Source organism: Crocuta crocuta, unplaced genomic scaffold, assembly GCF_008692635.1.
Source record: "Crocuta crocuta isolate KB4526 unplaced genomic scaffold, BGI_CrCroc_1.0 scaffold131, whole genome shotgun sequence".
NCBI classification, from domain to species: domain Eukaryota; kingdom Metazoa; phylum Chordata; class Mammalia; order Carnivora; family Hyaenidae; genus Crocuta; species Crocuta crocuta.
Window position 1 is genome coordinate 15,577,936 of NW_027528977.1, and position 19,666 is coordinate 15,597,601.

The 19,666-nt window shown below is 43.0% G+C and overlaps 1 protein-coding gene across 1 annotated transcript in view; it reads right to left on the reverse strand.

Annotated features, from left to right (window-relative positions):
* Positions 1-19,666, reverse strand: part of DOCK2 (dedicator of cytokinesis 2) — a 415,343-nt gene that overhangs the window by 176,081 nt on the left and 219,596 nt on the right. The gene's annotated exons all lie outside the window — the stretch shown is intronic.

Sequence of the window (19,666 nt, forward strand, 5' to 3'; positions counted from 1 at the left end):
TGGCAAGCTCGATGTAAAAAGCAGGAGGGACAATTTCCATTAAGTCTCAGAGGGAAAACCCTCCTCAGAGCCAAACAAAACCACTTCCTGGGGCCCAGATCACCAGGCCTCTTGCCAAACACTCCATCAGCACATCACTTTAACCAAGAAACATAAAAAGGATCCAGTGTCCCAGAAAATGTGTTACCTTCCCCGTCTCTCAAGCCCATGGGAAGTTTTTAACTGCCCTCAGAGTGGAACCCAAAGTCCCTGACATATGTGATATAGCACCCATCGACCTTTTTCCAGGCTTACCTCTGTTTTCATGCCTGCTCTGAGTGCCTTCTACCCTCTGGTGCCTCCAAGAACCTGCTCCATCCTAGTCCCATACTCAGAGGCCTTTGGGTCTAGTGTTTCCAAAAGTGCTTCCCCTCCCCCACTGCCCCACTGGCTTCCACTTCCAAACCCTTCACCTAGTTAAGCCCTACTCATCTTACATGTGCACACTAGATGACCCTTCCTTTGAAGAGATCCCCTTACTATGGCCTTTCACACTCAAACTACCACAAAAATGTGTCAAGGATGCACACCATTCCTGTGGGCTCATACAACATATGACTTCCTCATGGTGGGTACTTATCACATTGCACTTAAATTAACCCTTTTCTCTTATGACTCTTTAGTACCTTGTGAACTCTAGGGGAGCATCTCGGCTCGCTGTATCCCTAGTACCTGTCCCAGTTCCTGCAGATCAGGGGTGCTTGGAAAGGATTTGAAGAGGGAAAATATATGTGAATAGGAATAGACCTTCACAGGAGGTCCTCTACTCCATAAAATGCCCAGCAACACACTGGAAATCTTAGTTCCCAAATGGCACCACAGAACCTCTGGAGCATACAGCCTATAGAGCAGCTAAGACTCAGTATTTCCCACTTTTCTTAGCTCAGAACCAGGCCTTCTCTGCTTTGGGTCTTCCATTCTACCTCACTTAAACACAGAAGCTAGGAGCATGATCTCTGATACAAATATCTGGTTCAAATCCCTGTTGTACTATTTACTGCTATGGGAGCCTAGCAAAGTCATTCAACTTCTCTGTGCCTCAGCTTCCTAAAATGGGGGCTCAAATGCAGAGTGGTGAAGATTAAATGGAATCACATTTACAACCTTTAAAACAGGACCTGGTCCTTAGGAAGTGCTGAGTGATGTTGCTTAATATCATGCCTCTTCACTGCTATGAGACTTCTTACATGTTTATTAGCTCCTTTTTGGGGGAGCTAACACATGCCTGGACTAACCTCTTATTTCTCTTCTGCGCTTTCCTTGGTCTTTTTAGTATTTCTATGGTGTAGCATAATCCCTGTGAGTCAAGGTGCAGTGTCATCTGAACCATGGCTCTTGTAGTAATCCTGTATAGAGAGCTGGAGAACCAAACAGTTTACTTGATTGGGCATCTGGGTAGTCTTTCTCTTCCAAAGGGTGGTTCTTTATGTGGGATGGTGCACACTGTTTATGTTCCCAAACATCAGAGTAGGAGAAGACATCACTGCCCGCAGAGACATATGCTTCCACAAATTGGCCACCACATAGAAGAGGGAGGTGTGTTCCTTACCAAAAGATATAAGCAAACTTGGTAGTCACATCACAGCCCATGGCTGAGAAGATCCAGAAAATCTCTTCACGTGGCCCTGGAAAACCCCAGTTGAAGCCAGTAGTCTAAGAGACTCAAAATGTTGTTTTGCAACTCAGGTCAACTCCAATCAAATTAATTTCCTCACTCTACATCATTTCCCCCTCACTACCACCACCAATAACTAATCTATTACCAAGTTTAACCAAAATAGGTTTTTAAGTTTATCTAACTCACACCATCTTCATTATTACTACCTAGTCCAACTGCTTGCATCTCTCAGATGACTTTAATAGTCACTTTGCTGTCACCCTGCCGACACTTTTGTCTCTGTACAACCCATTTTTCTCAGGAAAACCACACAAATCATTTAAAAACACCAATGTGCTCATGTCTCCCCCCACCCCTCTCTGCATGTCTCCCTTCTCTCCCCCTACCCCAAATACACACACCTTAAAACTCTCAAAGTCGGGGCTCCTGGGTGACTCAGTTGGTTAAGTGACCGACTTCGGCTCAGGTCATGATCTCATGGTTCGTGGGTTCAAGCCCCGCATCAGGCTCTATGTTGACAGCCGGCTCAGAGCCTGGAGCCTGTTTCAGATTCTATATCTCTCTCTCTCTCTGACCCTCCCCTGCTCACACTGTCTCTCTCTCTCAGAAAAAAAAAAAAACAAAAAACTCTCAAAATCATCTTCTTGTTTTCAGAATCAATCTCCAAAAGACTTAACATGGCCTTCAGGACCAACATTATTGCTCCTGTCTGTTTCTTTAGGGCAACCTTTGGCCTGCTCCCTAGGCTCCTCCAGCCCTAGTGGCCTTATTTAGTTGTTACAGAGGCCAAGCACCTCTTGCCTCAAGGCTGGTATGAATAGTACTCTTTTGCCTGGAGCACTCTCTTTCCATGCCCATCTCGATAATCCCTTAGGTAATGTCAACCATCCCTCCTGGACGTAAATGTCGCTTCTTCAGAAAGTACTTCTCTTACCCCTGTCGGAAATTCAGTCTCCCTATTATTCTCTTATAGGATCTCATGTGTTTTCCTCAAGACACTTAGCATAGTTTATAATTACATATTCATAGTTAACTGATTTTATCATTCTTTTTTTATTAAAGGCATGTATAACTGCTAATCAAAGCTTCTAATTAGCAACAGTGGACAAAGGAGACAACATTTTTGAGATAATTATAGCCCAAACAAAGAAACCTGACATTTAAGTTTACCTCATAAATGTACACTTTACCTAAGCCTTGAAATATTAAAAGTAACTCCAGAAGATGTATTTGGCCTGCAGAATCCTCCATGCCCTGCCTCCTGCCAGCCAGTCCTCTCCTGATATTTTCCACTTGTCCTTGCCCTGCCACAATGACCAAGTTCAGGTGGAAGGAACACATTCATTTTCCTGTCTAGATTAGGAACTTCATCGAGTCTGCTGCTTCCTCTTCTTCATGTACTTGAATTCCTACTCGTCCGTAAAGGCAAGGCTCAGGTGTTCCCTCCACTGGGAAGCATCTCCCAACTACAGCTACAGGGTTAGGCAGCCTGAAGGTGGCTTTTCACAGTAACTTGACCTTGTTTAGAGCTTGCCTCTTAACCATACTGTCTGTAACTTGTCCATTTCAGCCTTTAGACTTGAGAACTTAAAGGTACTCCTGATGCCCAGCATGGTGTTTGGTGCACAGGGCACACAGTAAGTGCTTAGGCAGAAGTATATTGGAAGAGAGAAAGGAGAGAAGGAAGGGAGGGAGGCAAGGAGGAAGGGAAGGTGACTTTGTGATTTCTAGGGCTGAAAAAAAATTGGACATCTTGTGAGAATCCCATGAACATAGCAGAGAGAGACGACATAAATTGAAAATCAATACCAATTAGTATATGATGAAGGAAGGGATGCCTGATAGCAGTAGTTGGTGCTGTAAGAGTCCAAATTTTTTTTTCTAAGAAACCTGATACAAAAAAAGTATGGAATAAAAACTTCTAGAGTTAAAAAAAACAAGCATGATATGAACATTAGGGAGACCCATTTGTTAGGCAGTCTTCATGCGTCAACAAGGAGTGGAAAGGAACATTGTGAGCCTCACCTCTGATAGCAATATCTTCTCCGAACAAAATGTGATATGCAGAGAGGTCCATTTCCAGGACACTAACCAAGCAAAAGCAATCTAATCCAACGGCCTTCCCAGACCTGCTCCAATCTTGAGTCTCCAAGTGGCTCTTCACAGCTGAGGACAAAAATTCACATTCTCCATTACAGGACTTTTGGCCCTGCTATCCTCAGATCCACTTGGGGAGAGAAAGGCTAAAATGTCAAAGCTCATTTCTGACACACATGGAGACTGCAATCATTGATTTTTATACTGGCTTGACATCATATTTCTAGGGAGAGGGTGGGCAGGATCTCCCTCCATGGTCCCCTAACAGCTGCCTCTGCAGGGAGAAAGCTGGGAGTACTGGCCCTATTTACAGACAATAAAATAGAAGGCTCGAGGCAGGGTGCCAGGGACTCTCAGGATCCAAAGCCCTTGCTCTACCTAATGAGTCATACTCTCTGGGCATCCTTGAGGAAAGGAGAGGCCATTGTTCAATTTGATTTAGTTAAGATCAACAGTCACTTTGTCATCATCATTCTGATTGATGACATTTATTGAGCTCTTACTATGTGCCTGGCACTATGTCTCATTATCTCTTTTAATCCACATATCAGCCATTTGAGATAGGTCCCATTTACTTGCCATTTTGCATTTTACATATTAGGAAGCCAAGGCTCAGAGAGTTTACACCATTCATCGAAACCAGATTTAACCCCAGATCTATCTGACTCTATAACCTGAGTTCTTAACCACTACGTTGCACCACTGAAACCATCATTCTACCACCTTTCATTTCTTCCCATTAGCCTCTGTGGTTGCTTAAATTTGCCATGTGGGTCATCTGACTTGCTGTTTCATATAATTACAGGGATTAGCAAGCATCTTGCCCAAAACCCGTCTGTGCAAATAAGGTTTATTGGAATACCACCATGCAAATTTACTTACGTATTATCATCTATGGGAGCTTTCATGCTACAATGGCAGACTTGAATGGTTGTAACAGAGACCACATGGCATTGAAAGCTGCAAATATTTACTATCTGGCCCTTGATAGAAATAGTTTCCCAACCCCTGATATGATAAAGCAACCACTATGCTAAAAGCTTAACTTTTATTTTCTCATTTAATTTACACTACAATTGTGTTTGTGTGTATATGACTGTGTATGGAGACGGTACTCAGATCAATCCTATTTTACAAGTAAGGAAACTGAGTTGCAAAGAGCTCAGAAACTAGTAAATGATAAAGCCATAATTCAAACCCAGGCTGTCAGGCTCTAGAACCCATGGTCCTCACCCTACGCCACAGATTGTCCACTATGGGCCAAGCTCTCCATAGAAACTGTTCATCTGATGCTGAGTAAAATATGACTCTGCCCAAAGGAGTCCTACTGAGAAAGGAAAGGACAGAAGCCCAGGTGATGAGTGACCAGAGGGAGGAGGGCTGGTGTGGAGCTGTGGGAGTCTGGGCGATGCATACTTGCTCGTGCTGATTGCAAATGGGACACACAGAGGAGGCTGGCAGCAGGTAACGCAGTCACTTCCAACAAGGAGAATGTCTCCCCAAATCTACTGACAATTACTTGGACAAATGATTTCCTAATACTCTTCATCTTAAATAATAATTTTAAAAAACGAGTTTGTAGCCAGGCTACCCCTTGATTTCTAAGTATGTAGCTTTGTAGGGGATGGTTTTTGTTAGAGTTGTTAATCCATGTTCAAGGGAGATAAGCTTGTTTCTCTTTTCTTTCTTTCTTTCTTTCTTTCTTTCTTTCTTTCTTTCTTTCTTTCTTTCTTTCTTTCTTTCTTTCTTTCATTTGAGAGTCTGTTCCTATCTTAGATAAACCTGGAGAGGAGGAAAGTGGCCTGGGATTTAGGACTCGTCCCTATGCTCCCTGACAGTGCAGTGAGCTTTCTCATATGGGCCTGAAGGTGGCCATCTAGACAACATTTGCATGGACAGGGACCTCACAGGGCACTGTACTGTTGGATTACTTGAGTTTGGGTGAATTTATGACTTTAGCTGAAACTTGGTTTGCACTCTTGAGGTATCCCATGAAGGAGTTCTGGTTCTGTTTTCAGAAACATCACAGAACAGTGCTACTTCCCTGTTGGCAAAATCTTCAAAGGGAACATCAAGTTCCCCCAACCATTTCTCTTTTTTGGATTAAACAGCTCACATTCCTTCAACCATTTTTACTGTGATACCATTGAAATCTCATCAGAATTACCTTTTCTCTTGGAGTGTGGGCCTGAAGTTTTAGGTTTACAAAAAATTTCATATGCTCCAGCGTAAGAGGAGGCTGCTTCTCTCCAGGCTAGGTGGCGGCAAGGCAGGGAGTGAGAAGACTTGGCTGAGTGCAGATGGCTAAGAGTGTAGAGCACCTGAACCTTCAAGAAAGGGGTGCATGCACCCAGCTCAGTGCCTTTTTCCATTTCTACCCCGGAGGATTAGAAAGGGGCTGGGCTGGATGTAGGCTGGGTTGCTGCCAAAAGGTGACACCTGATTCTCTTGTGATAAGTTTTTCTTACAGCTGAAGTCTCTAGTGATGAAATTATATACTTCCCAGCACTAAGTAACAATAATGACATGTCTCGTTGGGTTTCCCTTTTGGCTATGGCTTACTAGGAAGCTCACACTAAAGTTTATGCTTGAATTTTCTCCTCTTACCTAATTTTAGTTTTAGCCTCCTAGCTCCTGTCAATTACTATTACTCTCAGTTTTACTGTATCTAGTTTTAGGTAAATTATCTCCACTTCTATTTTATCAATAGATAAATTTTATCTATCATCCACTTCTATTTTGTCAATCAATTCTCTCACTCACTATGTGCAGCAGATTTGTTGGTTCTCACACTTTGATAATGATGATGATGATGATGATGATGATGATGATGCCAATAGTAATGATACTAGTAACGATAAAAGGATCCAACATTTATTAAGTGCCTCTGCCCTGACAGGCACTTTTCTGAATGTGTTGCAAGTGTGACTTCACCTTACAGTCATTCTATGAGGTAATATTTATTAGGCACATATTATAGATGGGGAAACTGAAGCACAGAGAGGTTAAGTAAATTTACCGTATATTATAGATTCAGAAAATAGCAGAGGCAGTTTGAAACCTAGACTGTCCATCGTCAAAATGTATGTCCTTGTCCACTGTGCAACACTAATTAAATTATCAGACGACTTCAAGCCATTCCACATCAACTCTGGGCCCAGAAGGTTTTGGATTTCATCCTAGGGAATACTGACGTGGGCTTTGAGGAGTTGCTCACTATTGCCCCCAGCAGCGGTGGTGGCTGGCTCCTTCATTGTCTCACCCTCTGGGTACTTCTTCCAATCCTGTTCCCCTGTCCAGCAAGCCAGGCTCAAACACAGGACTGGGACACAGAGAGACAGCCCCAGGCACGGGCCCAGCTGGGATCATGGAGGGTGGCCAGGTCCTGGCTTGAGAACCGTATCATTTGTATAAAGGTTCGTGTCCAGGCAAGACAAGGGTGAGGTGGGACAATCAGGGAACAATGTACAGGCCAGGAAACAGGAAAGAAGGAAGATAAAAGCCAAGAGGTCCTCTGGCTGATCCTTACTATACCTATTATGTGCCAGATACTTAATTATATGAGCCAGTTATTCCTCTCATTCTGACAGAAGGAAACTGAGTTCACAGAGATTAGGTAACTTGTTCTAGGTCATTCGGCAATATAGGTGTAAACATGGGAATAACTCTTTATGGGAAAAAGTTCTCACCATATTAGAAAAAGTATTTCATTTCCCATCTTCATCAGAAGACAGGAAGTCACCCCTACTCCTCGGGGCTGTGGTTAGAGTTGGTGATGTAGAGGGAAGGCAAGACCCCCAGTGACTAGAGTCTAAGCAATGCATGGGGCACTGGGGGATCTCCAAGATCAGAGGAGGCTGCTTCTCTCCAGGCTAGGTCGTGGCAGGGAGGCAGGGGGTGAGAAGACTTGGCTGAGTGCAGATGGCTAAGAGTGAAGAGCCCCTGAACCTTCAAGAAAGGGATGCATGCACCCAGCTCGGTGTCTTTTTCCATTTTCTACCCCGGAGGGTGAGAAAGGGGCCGGGCTGGGTGTGATGATGCCTGGCCCTCTGTCCATATATCCTTACCCTTGCAAGGAAGGGAGGGGAGGAAAAGGGAAAGAAAGGAAGAGAAGGAAAGAAGAAAGGAAGAGGAGAGAAGATACTTAAACGTGAGCTTGTATGCTTTTGTGAGGTACTTCACAGGAAATCTTTGTTCTTAGGCAAACACCATGGGCTCACCAAGTGAGAGGGAATGAAAGGTGTCCTCAATGGCCTGTGATTTGCATGGGAAGCAGACAGGGTTTCACAACTAGCACTGGCAGGGAGCATATAAGAGACAAGAAAAGGACATTGGCTTCAGCAATAGTCTGAGGTCCCTGTAATAGAGGACCAGGAAGGAGTGAGAAGGAAATGGACCACAAAACAACACAGAAAACATCTTGGTTCCTTGAGAAACAACAAACAAATGAAAAATAGCTTAACAAAGAACAACAACAAAATGAGAGGAGACATTTAATAGCATTTTCTCTTGAAACTTCATTTTTATTAATTCTACCCTTAATATTACTGGAGATTTGCCACCACCCCCAGCAAGGACTTTCATGTCCTAGAATTTTGTGCTCTGTGCGACCTGAAGCCCAATGCATAATGGTAGTCATGGTAAAAATAAGACCAGTGGTGTCCACTGGGTATTGTATGCAAGCCAATTTGGCAATAAATTATATTAAAAAAAAAAAAGAATGGTGGTGTCCACTGTTTATTGAGTACCTACTATGTGCCACACATGATACTGGCTGGACACACCATTTGCTCATCTCAGAAATGAAGGGTGGGCTCTTTAATAGCTCTGGAGTCCTCTGTTTCTGCAACTGCTTGCTGCCACTGAGCTCGCAGTTCATCTGTGATTAGATCAGACCATAAAGTACCTCCCCCTTCTCTTCTCCTTGTTAAAATTCTGCAGTGTGGGCAGGGATCCAGAAGTGGAAAAGCCTTCATTGCAGTTGCCAGCCAATGCATTGCAGTACCAGAGTGGACGGAGCACTGCAGAGTCCAGGGCTTGACAACTGTCCCTGATAGGTGTGTGGTGTGTGTGTATGTCAGGGGTGGGCATCCCTGGCAAGTCCAGAGTATAGGCACTTCTCTCGGCCCCCACCCAAGGCACCTCTGGTGGGCACTCAATTTCTTCCAGGCCCCAGGGAAGCTCTCTGATCTAATAAAGATTTCAGGTCCTTGGGTCTTGCCAGACCACACTCATCTTGGGCAAATCCTTCTCCTACCTCCCACAATTTCCTCATCTTCAAAATGGAAGTGATAATGCCTGGTCTTAGAAGGACTTACTGTGAGGCCAAAATTGGCTGGTAAATCTGAAAACACTTTGAAACCATTAGCATTTCTACTAAAGAGTAGAAGGGTCACTGGAGCCACTTATTTTAGTGTAAGTACAAGCATTTTAGTCAACCAAATATGTTGGACTGGTTTACACAGGAGCATAAATCTCTTTGGAATGGGAAGACTTTTCCAATTTATTCCTAACAGCTGTAGATAATCTGGAGGATGAAGTTACCAAGTGTAACTGAGACTAAATAACAAGGAAACAGAGTTCCCAGGTGCCACAAAACAAAAGAAGGTGGTAATAATAGGGGAGGAGTTTCCAGCCTACTTCTACTGTCTCTGTACCCCTCTCCCATACTAAACGAGGAAGTGTTGACATCTCAACATTGAAAAAGAACCTAGAAATGACCCAAGCCAACTCTACCCTATGAATGAGTCTATTTACAGGAATGCAAATCACTGGCCTATTTGTTGGCTTTCCTGGACTTGAGCTGATGGAGAAGGTGACACATAACCACTGAAACTTGCACACCTCTCACTTCCATCTGACACATAGAGTTATTTGTCTAATGATTGATAAATCCAAAAGGATCTAGATTCTTCCATATGTCTGAGCAGACAGCCTTCCCAGCATCTGGTCTCAGGAGAGTAAATAAAATTATTTAAAGGTAAAAGACTACAACCTAAAAAGTGGCAAGAAAAATGTTCCTAGTGATGCAGAGAAATAGAACTGCAGTGAGAGATATCAGAAAAACCTTCTGGAAATGATGGCTAAAATATAAAGACATATTGGGCTATTGCTCTTTCCTCTATGAGAAAAAGGTGGACAAACTGGCCATTACTCGCATCTGATGGTAGGAAAACTTTTACCCTAGAGAAGGCAAACTGGAGGCGACTTTTCAGAAGTAGCCGCAGAAGCACCCAGTACCTCTAGCCAGGAGGACATGTGGACCAAAGAACTATCCTTGTAAGGGCAGGTACCCTACGGTTTGTAGGATAGGCAGTTCCAAGAGATATGGAGTTCCTATACTGAACAGCCAAATGAATGAGTCACTGACCCACAAGCACTTATTAAAGATGCAGGAGAGAAGAAGGCAAGAGAAGAGACTAATGAGGAAGAGAAGAAAAGGAAAAGGGGACAAGGATAAAGAGGGAGAAATGTGATGCAGAAGGGGTCAAGAAATGTGGCAAAGGCAAAGAGGTTGGGGGAGGAGACGGGGAGAGACATCGGGAGAGAAGGGCGAGAGTAAACAGAGGAGGAGACAGAAGGAAGGCAGGAGAAGGGAATAAAAGGAGAGAGGAGAAGGAACAGAGGAGAAAGGTTTCTGTTGGACTGGTAACATGTTCTTTTGAAATGAGGCTGTGGTTTTACAGTGTTTGTTATGTTCATTGCACTCTCCTCTATGCTGTTTTGCATGCCTGAAACATTTTCTACTTTTTTACAAAAAGGAATAGCAGGGAGAAGAAGGAGACTAAGAATGAAGAGGAGGTAGAGGGCGATGACAATACTATCTTCCCTGTTTTCTTTGATAAATGTAATCAGAGCGCTGGAGTGGTACAAAATAACGGCATTCCTCATCCATGTGAGAGGTCTTTGGGAGCTTGAAGCTGGTTTCGTCCACTAGGTCTGGTTCCAAGTAAGGCACTTGAACCTGAACCAGATGGAAGCCATGGTCCCTCCACCATCCTCACTGCTGCATTAGAGAACAGAGGTTCCAGATTGGCATCCAGTTCCACTTCTGCCTTCAATTCAGTATGTCACTTGAATAGCTCAGCACATGTTCCCTGAGCTCCTGCTCTGTGCCAGGAGCCACGCTGGGAGCTGGGATACAAACCCTTTCTTCTTGAAGAGTTTATGGGTAGAAGAGAACTTCTCAGAGTCTCAGCTTCCCCATATGTAGAATGAAGGGGTCTGATTCAGTGGCTTTCAACTTGGGCTAGTTTGGAGCCACAAGATTCCAGTGTGGCTCAGAGTGACTGGGGGTGCACTGCATCCCCTGTTTTCTAGAACAGTTTAGCTTTATTCTGTCTCAGATATTGGGATTGAACTTACGCTTGGATTCAGAAATATGATTTCACTGCTAAAGATTTGAAAGTCATTGAATGAGATGCTCCCCAAAGTCTAAAGTTGTAAAGCTCTCTGTTGTATTTCTAAGGTTGTATGAGTCCTTAAAGACTCCAATGATAAGAATTCACTTGGTCATTCACTCAACAGATGCTTATTGAGGTTCTTAATAAACGGGGATGCAGACAATCAACAAATAAGTAAACAAGCTAGTAAAACAGGGTACTGGCCACAAAGGACATGGAGGATGGAGAAGAGATAAGGGAGGGCCTCTTAGAGAGGACATTCTTGGAGCTGAGGCTTCATCAGTAAGAGACCAGCCTTGGAAAGATCTGGGAGAAGGGCAATCTAGACAAAATGAACAGCCAGTGCAAAGGCCAGATGAGAGAAATAAATCTGGCATGTCCAGGACTAGGGGATCCAAGTCATAGACAGCAAGAGTAAAAGTGGTCTGACATGAGATGGATTCAGGAAGGTAGGCAAGGCAAGATGATATAGGTTCTTGCAGATTTTGTAGAGTTTGGACATTACTTTAAATTCAGTAAAGTATCTTTGGGGAGTTTCAAAAAGGGCTCTGATGTGATCTGATTAAATTTTATAAAGATCACTCTGGCTGCTATGTGGTGGATGGATGGTAAAGGGGGTGAAAATGGAGACCTCTCTTTGTTGGTACGGATGATAGATGGTGGAGACGGGTATAAATAGTAGAAATTGTGAGAAAAGGTCAAACATGACACATTGAAAAATGAGAAAAAGATTTCATGATCACTACATATCCAATACCTTTCTAAACTCCAAATATATGAGTTTTGATCTTAACCTCACCTTTTGGTGTCTAACTCTGCCCACATACACCTATGCTTAGTGTTCCAGAAGGCAAGAAGAAAGTCAATTCCTTTTGGATTCTTGACCATTTGGGGGAAAATGCAGATTCAGACAGACCCCCAAAATGTTCCAACTCTTTGTTCCTTATTGAGAAGGCTGCTGGGGCAGTTCTTAATTGGAAAGACAAAGACTTGGGCCACAAACATTAGTTTTTTAATTTCAGACAGGTATGCAGTAATGCACACCAACAGATTTGACCAAGCAGTTAACTGAATATAAATGGAAGGGAATCTAAACTTTGATGTGAAGAACCACAAGATCCAGTGAGGAGTGATCAATAATTATTTTTGAAGTGACTCCCCAAAAATTCAGCACTATGCCTCATACTTTCCGGATTATAAAAGGAATATAAGACATATTCCTTCCTTTTACGAATGTATCCTTCAGCTGGCCGAAAGTGACCAACACATAAAATAGACATCTGGCCGTCCAAATGGAGTGGGGGTGGGAGAGTGGGGACTGGTGCTCTCTACTAGATCCCAGCTGACACCAAGGGAGCTTAGGTTCCAGCTCTACCTCTGTGACTTAGGACAAGTCATCTAATTATTCTGGAACTGATTCCTCTTCTTTAAAACAGGGGTAATGTTTCCCAACCTTCCTAGTAGGGATTACATGGGATTTGAAAATGCTTTGTAAGTGATAAAGTATGGTATAAATAGTAAGGGCTATTATTACTGACTCTAAGTACAGAAAGAGAAGGGAGATGGCAATGTGTCAGCAAATAGAGCCTCTTCTGAAAAACAAAAACCTAATTAAGCACCCCTTGCTCAAAAATCACCAGTGGCTCCCCATTGCCTAAAGCAGGAGTTGGCAAACTATGCCCCGTCCCTCAGGCCAAATCTGTTCCATTGTTTATTTTATAAATTAAGTTTTACTGCAATACAGTCACAGCCATTGTTGACATATTGTCTGTGACTGTTTTCCAGCCATAACAGCAGAGTTGGAAGTGTTGCAACAGAGATCATATGGCTAGAAAAGCTGAAAATACTTACTATCTGACCCTTTGAGAGTGAGAGAGGAAAACCTGCTGACTCCTGGCCTAGAGGATAGAGTCTAACCCTATTTAAAATGTAAAGTCCCCTGATACTTGAAGCAGGATTTGAATATATAAAATGAACTGAATGCCTTCTTCTAAGTCATTCCCAACTCTGTACAACATTTTGTACCACTTCCAAGGGACTCATTCCATATGAGGTGCCATTATCAGCTACCTCCTTAGTGCTTCAATGGGGATCAAGTATTTCTCTTTTTTGTAAACTCCACCGCGTTTATCACGGTGCCCAGGTTATAATGTGTTCTCAATAAAGCTTAACCAAATTCAATCTGAGTCATAAATATAGCAAATACAGTCCCACTAAAGGACAGACATTTCATTTGTCCCAGAGACCTACTGATGATATATAATGGATAATATATCATTAAAAGTGAAAGCAATTTGGAAGTGAATTAATTTGCTCTTAATTAATTAACTAGTTGCACAAATATTTATTCCATGACAACTATTCTATGCCATAGAAGCTAAGGCTAATTAGGTAATATGGATTATTTTCATTGCTTTGACAAGAAGTAAACACCAGTTCCATGTCAAGCTGGAGACAGGGGCCAAAGGTTGAAAGTGGACTATGACCACCTTCTGCTTTCAAGGAGCCTGCAGTCTAGTTGAGGAGGCTGAAGGTCAGCAGATAATCATGGCACAGGGAGACAAGTGTCATGCCAAAGTGGTACAGAAAGTGTGGAAGTGGCAGGGAAATGGACAAGATTCCTGGGAATGCTGTATCTACATTTCCTCCTCTATGTTTACCTGAAGTTTACTCTCCCAAGGAAAAGGAGGTGAGCCAAGGCCCACTCACCAGTATCCCATGGTCTCAAGTTGGGACCTCTCTGATGAGCTCACATTGACTGTACTGACCATTTAATATAGATAATCTCATTTAATCTTCACAAAGCTCTGTGATTTTATGAAGGCCAAAATCACTTGTTCCGGGTCAACAGTGAGAAAATGGAAGATTCTACCCCCAGTCAGTCATCAGCTAAAGCCTAGGCACTTAACCCTTTACTGTATAGCCTAATTACCTGCCAGAGAAGAGAACCAGGAGTCTATTCTAGAGAAAAGCTTCCGACCTAGAACTTTTGTACTAAATGTTTCTATCCCTACTAACTGGACACTTCTTTCATGAGGACTGTCTAAAGAGGACCAAAGGCATGGCTGGAACATAAGGAATCAGTGTGTGTTCAATAAGTCAATAATCAAGGGAGGAAAGAATAAAGTGTTGCAGAGATCAGCAATAACTCCCAGCCACCAGGCATGCAACAGACAACTGCTACTATCTCTGGGGAGTGATATCTCTGGGCTCTGGACAAGATATTAATTAATCCCTAACCACTAAGGCCTAGGGAATTCACTATCAGTTAATGGTCAGCTAGGAGCCTGTGAGACCTGAGGGCTCCAGAGAGTCATTCCCTTTAACCAGCTTTACTATCCAGGACATAACTGTGCTAAGGTCATGATGGGCACTGGGGGCAGAAGAACTGAATATAAACAAGCAATTTTTTAAAGTGGAAATTTTTATATTTTGCTAAGCTTCTTAGGTTATGTCTAGGACACAACAGTTTCCACATTAACTTAATTATTTGAATTGTCATTTTCAACTTTTAATTCCAAATGTAGTATAAAACCAATAAAATATGGAAAAATGCCCAATCTTAAATAAATTCCATAATAAGAATGAGATATAGTTCTTTCCCATTTTATTGACAGGGGTTGGCAAACTATGCTCTGAAAAAAATCATCAGAAACTGACCAAACATAGTGACAAAGAGACTCTGATAAAAAGGCCTTTTCATGCAGTAAGGGTGGGATTGGACATTGGTAGAACTTTCTGGAAGAAAAGGGGTAATATCAATAAAATGTAAAATCTATGAGTACTTAGACCTACTAATTCTTGTTCTAGGAATTTGTTCCAAGGAAATAATATTCCAAGATACATATACTTAAAAAATTTTATTGACAGCATTAATATAACCAACAATTTAGAAACAATGTAAATATTCACACACACAAATACTATTTAAATAGATCATAGCATAACCAGACAATAGGACAACAGAGTCCTATTAGCCTACCTAAAAGAATGGTGTGAATCTATATGCTATAATGTGGAAAATTTTCCATGCTGTTCAGTGAAAAAAAAAAAAAAAAGGCTTTCTGTAAATCTGCAAGTGTATGCAATATGCATGCAATAATGTGCAGATGTTATCAGCAAGATGCAGAGAATGAACTTTACCAAATCAGTGATGCATAGTTGCTCTTTCACGCTATTTCAGGTGTTTTTTTAAATATTTTTTAATGTTTTTTATTTTTATTTTTGAGAATCAGAGAGAGACAGCGTGAGCAGGGGAGGGTCAGAGAGAGAGAGAGAGAGAGAGATACAGAATCTGAAACAGGCTCCTGGCTCTGTTTGGATGCAGGGCTCAAACCCACAAACTGTGAGATCAAGACCTCAGCTGAAGTTGGATACTTAACCGACTGAGCCACCCAGGCGCCCCTCCTTCCTTTTTTTTTTTTTTTTTGATTATATACAAAATTTAAGTTTTACAATGAACATGTAATATCTTTAAAAATGGAAAACCAACTGTTTTTAAAGATCAAAAGAAAGGGTACATAAATTTTCTGTAGAAAAAGCAAGGCTAGGGGAACCTGGGTGGCTCAGTTGGTTAAGCCTCCGACTCCTATTTTCTGCTCAGGTCATGATCTCACGGTTTGCGGGTTTGAGCCCCACATGAGGCTCTGCACTGACAGATGTGGAGCCCGCTTGGGATTCCCTTCTCTCTCTGCCTCTCCCCCTCTCCCCCTCTCCCCCAATCGCTCTCTCTGTCTCTCTGAAAATAAATAAATAAACACTTTAAAAAAGAAAAAGAAAAAAGAAGGGTTAAACTAGAATAATGGCTGACTTTTAGAAGGAAATAGCGGAGGAAATGAAATCTTCCTGGAAGGAGCAGTGGTTAGGACTCCATGCTCCAGGATCAGTCCCTGGATTCAAATGTCAGCTCCATCATTTACCAGGTGAGTGACAAGGCAAATCACTTAACCTCATGTGCATCAGTGTCCTCATTTATAAAATTAGGGACAGATAGCATCTGCCTCTAAGATTGTTGTGAGCATTAAGGACTACAGTAAATTAAAAACACCTATACGATGTCACATATTCAGTGTACACTAAACATTAGCTCTTATGAAAACCAGCTTCAGCCAGTTGTAGCCTAAGTGAATTAAGTCACCCAGAATGAAGAGCTAATGAATAGTTAAGGAGAGGGAGAAAACAGTGGACAATTAGGCAAAGAAATCTACAACAGTAGACATACAAACATCTAGGCTCTGCAGCACAAACATTAAGGGTATGGGCTGTGCAGTTTCAGGCAGGCGACTTAACCTCACAAGTCTTAATTGCTCATTCTGCAGAATGGAGATCACATACAGAAGGCCATTTTAAGGGTTAAATGTCAAGCGCTAACATAGTGCTTGGTTATAATAAGTTTTTAATACATATTTGCTACAATTAATAATTATTATTGGGGAGCCTGGGTGGCTCAGTCGGTTAAACATCCAACTTCAGCTCAGGTCATGATCTCGCAGTTCATGAGTTTGACCCCCACAGTGGGCTCTGTGCTGACAGCTTAGAGCCTGGAGCCTGCTTCGGATTCTTTGTCTCCCCCTCTCTTTGCCCCTTCCCTGCTCTGTCTTTCTTTCTCTCTCTCAAAAATAAACAAACATTAAAAATTTTTTTAATAATTATTATCAACTATGAGATTAAATAGTGAGCTCCCTGTCACTACAGGTAACCAGGTAGCTTACTTGCTGCATGCAGAGGATGATGCAAAGAGGACTTAGTCATGGAATAAGGGGATAGACTACTGAATTTTTCCAGACCTAAAAATTCTGCAGTCATTGAAACATGAAACTGATTGCAAAAGTGCAGTTGTTTGGGATTGTCGTGCTGAGTGAGGAGGGAACTCATCACCAGTAGGGCTATCTTCCCAGAGAGTAGCGGGTGATGCAGCTCCCAGAAGCCAGCCTTGCTTTTCAGACAGGCGAGGTAAGGATGAGGTAGTTCCACCAAACTCTGTCCTTCCTCTCTCCCAAGAGTGGTTCTATCTGCTCTGAAAAAGCTGCAGACAGTGGTTCTGGCACTCACAACAAGGAAACCTGGCTACAGATGAAGAGGACAGCATGAACAGCAATAGCTAACCCATACTGACTGCTTACTGCAGGCCGAGCTTTGTGCTGAGAGATTTGCATAAATGTCTCATTGACTTCTCCCATCAAACTCACATACCTGTGAGTGTCTAGGCTATGAGCATCACCTGCATTTTAACAGATGAAAAAAGAAATGAGGCTCAGACAGGATGAGTATTACCCCAAATCCTCTAGCCGGGAAGGGACAGGGGTTTTAACACAGGTCTAAAGTATATTCGGAATATGAGGAGTCATTGTAGGGCCTCAGGACAACTTGATAACTCATTAGCATTACAGATAGATCCTATTCCCTTTTAGATCTGCCACTCAAGGGCTGCAGCCCCACAGGCTTAGTCAGACTTTCTCAAGGTAGCTGGGAGTCTGGAAAGCCAAAATTGCCATGGGCATTATCTAATAATTCCTGGCTGGATACCACAGACAGAATACTCAATCAAAGACACCCCAATACTTAGCACTTTTATTTTCCTTTAAAATCCTTTGGTCAACCCAGGCAGCATTCAAACTTGCCTCATCCCAGTGCCATGGGATCCAGTGGACTTAGAGAAAACAGATTTTCTTTGCCAGAGCAAGGCCAGGGGACAGTCCCCTGCACCTATCCAGACCTGCACAGGCCTTCAAATTCTTCTCAAACCACAGATATAACCTGACCTATAGACCAGGAAGACCCCAAGGGGACAACTTCAAAACCTCAGGGATAAAAGCTCAGGCCTTGGAATCACGAACTCCCAGGCTCACATCTCAGCTCTTTCACTGAGTACTAACCTCTCTGAACCTCCGTTTCCTCCTCAGTTCAACGGGAGTTCCAGCGCTCATAGATTTAGGATTAAGGATTAAGTGAGATGATGCAATATTGGAGAGGCAATGGAGTGTCGAGGTGAAGAGCACAGACTAAGTTCAGACGCTGCTATCATTAGCTGTGTGTCCTTGGGCAAGTTACTTAAACTTTCTGGGCCTCACCTTCACTGTAAAATGGGGAAAATGATAGTATCCACCTTTCTATGGTAGGGAATGAATGAATTATAGCTTGGAAAGTGCTTAAAACAGCACCTGGCATGTTAGTAAGCACTTAGTAAATGCAAGCTCTCATGATTAATGCATGCAAAGCCCTCAGTATGGTAAAAGTAAGTGTTCAAAAAATGGTAACTATTTTTACTACAAAGTATACCTTCCATGGATAATTTTATGCACATTTATCTCCTGGGAAGCAAACGAAAAATGAAGACATTAGGGGAAAATCTTGTCCTTAAGTAAATGTTACAAAGCGGAGGGAACTCAGCACCCCGTCGCACAGGTAGGAGGCCCTAGGACCTCCGCACTATGCCCAGGCCTCCTTTTCTTCCAGGGGACCCTTTTTTCAGCCATTCACTCTTTCAACAAATGCTCACTGTACACCCAAAGTGAGCCTAGAAGCAGGCTGGAAATACCCAAGCAGTTAAAAAAAAAAAAAAAAAGGCTCCATTCCCTGCCATCCTGGAGCCTACAGGTTAGTGGGGAAGACACACCTAAATAAATGCAAACACAAATGATTATTTCAGGACCACTGCAGTTTGTATGATGAAGGATGTGCTGAGAAGGTATCACAGGGGTCCTGCTGTGGTCTAGCGCTGAAGCTGTGTATGAGGGAGGAGTCCTTGGAAACACTCCCAGAGGAAGTGTCAACGTAAGCTGGGACTGCAAAGCTGAAGAGGAGCTGGATGAGTGGTGCCTGGGAGTGGATGGGAGGAGGAAATGGTCCAGGCAGGCAGGCGTTGGGTTCCCAGGCCTTGTGGCCACCAGGTGGGTGCCCCACCAGGGGGCTGGAAAGAGGGGCGGTGCCGCTGACTTGCTCCTAGAGCACCCACCAAAAGCACTCGAAAGCCAGGGTGCTGGTATTTGGAGAGAAACCCAGGTCTGAACTTCATTCTGAGTTACAACTGTTCTCTCTGCCCTTTCAGACGCTCCTTACTTGCTGGCAGGACTGCCAGGCCTCAGACCCCCACCCCCGGGGCCCAGTGAGCTCATTTCTCACTCAAATTCCCAGAGGCTGCAGACATGGCTCACTTTGCCTGCATGTGAACTTCAGCCAAGACACTCCGACAGGGATTCTGCCCTCTGAATGCCCTCGGATGCCTCAATCCTGTCCTGGTCACACAGCACTGAGTTTTGTGACGAAAAGGGAAACAGCATGAAAGAAAACAATGGCCTCACAGGAGGAACTTGTGATTGACACAAATGGGAATGTTCCCTTAGGGGCATCATGTATCATCAAAAAAGCCAACCCCCAGGTCACTGATTTCCCTGTCCGCTTACATGCTATGGAAAGAAGATGTGTTTAAGTTTCCTGTAGTTTTACAGTGGCAACTGATGCTCCGGGAAAGGAAGCTGTATGTTCCAGACGTAGCAGGTTTCTTTTGGAA